Genomic DNA, 3332 nt, shown 5'->3' with positions numbered 1-3332 from the left:
ATATTCTGCTTGGTTTAACACTGTTTGTTCACTACATCATTCCACATGTGTTCCTTCATAGCTCTGATGTCTTCAGGATGAACCTACAATGTAGAAAGTCATAAAAACAAAGACAAACCACTGAGTGACTTTTGACTGGTACATTTAAAATGTCATCATATGTCCTAACCAGCAGGGAGAGCACTGATCATAAACTCTCTGTCTCACATGTTATTGTCATGTGTTTTTATGGAAGATGATGCTGACTGTTGTTTGTCTTGTTTCTCTCTGTAAACAGCTTGTAAACAGCAGCTTCCCTGAGGGAAACTCAGCTAATAAATGATGCTGTAACCTCTGGGACTTGATCTGCTGGGTGGGAGTCCACTACATTATCCATCCATCCTCATCCATCCAGCTACACCCTCCCTAAAATGCAGGCTGGAGGATGCGGGCATCGATCCCGCTACCTCTCACATGCTAAGCGAGCGCTCTACCATTTGAGCTAATCCCCCTTGTATAAAGGGTTAATCGCAAGTCAATCAGGATTCACTACTCTACAAGTGTACTAGTGAAGTATTGCAAGCATCAGACTTTTAATCTGAGGGTCCAGGGTTCAAGTCCCTGTTTGGGCAGAACACTTTGTACTCCCTCTTGCTTGTACTCCCCTTCCCTCTCTGTTAATGTGCTTGGACAGAGCTCTGTGAACAGCCAGCCTCTTTGTGTCTTGCCCTCCTTGTGCAAGGTGTCAATGGTCGTCTTTTGGGCAACTGTCAAGTCAGCAGTCTTCCTGTGGTTGTGCAGCCTACAGAACTAGACTGAGACCATTTAAAGGCCTTTGCAGGTGTTTTGAGTTCATTATTTGGTTAGAGTGGCTCCAGGTGTCTTCAATATTGAACCTTTTCACATATTCTCCATTTCCTGACCTACTCATATATTCCATTTCCTGACCTACTGAATGTGGGTTTTCCATTAATGACTACAGCTGGACCAATGCACAGACTGTGGACTTCTCCATAGACTGATCTGTGTAGATAGGACACCAGTATTACTGTCTTAAGTTGGAATGTTTATGACACCATCAAGTGATGATCCTGTGTCAGGACCACAATGGATTAGCAGCCCATCGCCTTAACCACTCGGCCACCACATCTGTCTGATTAACATGTGTTCACGGCTTCGAGTGAAAATACGCTGCAAAACTTGAAAGAGGTCACAGCTTTTGCCTTAAACATAAGCATCTTGACAAACATTGAAGGCCAGTTTTTGGAGTAGTTGTTTGGTTTCTCCATTGTACAGAACAGAGCATGCCTCACTGCACTGGACTGCATATATCCAGGGGTGGACTGCAAATATCCAAGGGTGGCAGTAACTGATTACAAATACTCAAGTTACTGTAATTAAGTAGTTTTTCTGGGTACTTGTACTTTATTTTTAAGCCAGTACTTTTACTTGCACTTAAGTACAAATGTAACAAAATAATGTACTTTTACTATTTACTTACTGTCAGCCATTTTGTCTCCGTTAAAACAGTGGGTGTTGTGGCTAACAAAATCTAAACCTGTAGATAATTAGCTGCCCCTTTGTAATAATATTGACACTTTTTCTGCTAATTGCATTATGTAATTGTTGATCACAATGACAGGTTAACAGGAGTACAGGATTACTAATGAATTTTGAGTTCATTCGGATTTACAGCTGTATCATTCTGCACCAGATGAAGCACATGATCTGAATCAGGTTGTGTCAGAGAAAGGCTGAAACCCTGCAGCACCTGTTTCTGTCTGCTCTGACCATGCTGCCTTCTTCTCCAGTCTGCTCTCCAGTGATGTTGCTCCTTCTTCTTTCCCTCTGATTGAGCTCTGTGCTGCAGCCATTGTGACAGCCATCGCACCTCAGAGTGATCCAGCAGTGCCTCATGTTCAGCAGCATACAGTGAGCAGCTTTAATCTCTGGATTGACAGACTTTATCTGCGCAGAACAGAAAGTCTTCCAAAATATCTCCTTTCCAGGGATAGCACACCAAAACTATCAACTGAGCAGCACTGGAGATGCTCTGCTCTGTCGATTCATCCAACTGAAAGGAACATTTCTTACATGATCGCAGTCTATCCAGCAGCTGTGCCTGAATGTCAGCTGAGAGATCTTCTGTTCTCCTCCTCACCATGTCATTTGAAAAAGGTACAACTTTCAGTTTATTAGCTGCCTCTGTGCCAAGCAAAAGCTCACACCAGTCAGATCTCTGTCCACCTGTACAGTCACAAAGCCAGGGGCAGTGACGCTGTTTTCCGGGATGTCTGAGTGCAGTCCTTTTTTTCTAGCTTTCAGGACAGGAGCTGTATCCACCCTGAAGGACGGCGCCACAGGAAGTTAAAAGGCACTTTGACTCTGGTGGGACTCAAACCCACAACCTTTGAATCACTTCTCCTGTGTTTAACTAGAAGTCCAATGCGCTATCCATTGCGCCACAGAGCCACAGAGCAGTCCATTTGTTTGTCCTAGAATGAAAGGCAGAAATCCGGAATAAGCAGCAGCATTCCAGAATAGTCAACAGAATTCCGGAATTATACGTAGAATTCAGGAGTAACAGTCAGTATTCTGGCAAGTCAGCAGTCCAGAAGGGAAGGCAACATCAGCAGTGGCTCAGTGGTAGAGCAGGGTTGTGTGTCCTTGACCCACATTGCCTCCAGTGCTGGTCATTGTATGACACTGCTTGGCAGCAGCCTTAGGCAATTTCCCTTCTGGGATTATTAAAGTATTTTTTTTTTAAAAAGTCAGCATAACAGAGGTTACAGCATCACTGAGTGCATTGTGCCTTCATTTTGTGCCTTGAATTTTGTGTGTGCCTCATTGTAGGTACATTTTTTTTGTTTCCATAATTACCTGTGATGATCTGGCTGCCTGTGCCAGGTGTGTCTAATGACTGGCTAACGACTAGGAGACTTGTGAAGTATACAAGGTTATTTACGCAATGACATGATACAGACCACGTATGTATTTGATTATATAAGCTTACACTTAGAGAAAAACACATCTATAACTCTTACAGAGTGTTAGGGAGGAACTCTTTGATGAGGTGAAGGCCGAAGCACTAGGAGCCACGGACCTAAGATAAATCAACCAACATAGAAGGGACAGAGTGTTTTCACAGTCATAAATATGTTAGACCAATTATGATAATTAGTAGGTGGAGATAAAAGGGCAACATGTCCCAATATGGAAATACCTACGATGGTCTTGAAGAACTGTTTATCTGTTATGCAAATGTACCTCAACTTTCAATAAAACTAGCCTGTGTACAGGGAGGGGCAGAACACGTATGGACGGGAGTGAAGCAGACTGAAAGGCCTGTGTTC

At 43.3% G+C, this 3332-nt stretch overlaps 2 non-coding genes across 2 annotated transcripts; both read right to left on the bottom strand.

Moving 5' to 3' along the window:
- Positions 1-418: 418 nt before the first annotated feature.
- On the bottom strand, positions 419-491 carry trnaa-agc (transfer RNA alanine (anticodon AGC)). The gene has a single exon. It is a non-coding gene; the product is annotated as a tRNA-Ala (tRNA).
- A 1868-nt stretch (positions 492-2359) lies between these two features.
- trnar-ucu (transfer RNA arginine (anticodon UCU)) lies at positions 2360-2451 on the bottom strand. Its single transcript is given in 2 exon segments — positions 2360-2395; positions 2415-2451. It is a non-coding gene; the product is annotated as a tRNA-Arg (tRNA).
- Between the last annotated feature and the right edge of the window lie 881 nt (positions 2452-3332).

This window comes from Parambassis ranga, unplaced genomic scaffold (genome assembly GCF_900634625.1).
Source record: "Parambassis ranga unplaced genomic scaffold, fParRan2.1 scaffold_22_arrow_ctg1, whole genome shotgun sequence".
NCBI lineage: Eukaryota > Metazoa > Chordata > Actinopteri > Ambassidae > Parambassis > Parambassis ranga.
The sequence above is the reverse complement of the archived record's forward strand: the minus strand, read 5'-3'. Positions and strand labels throughout refer to the sequence as shown.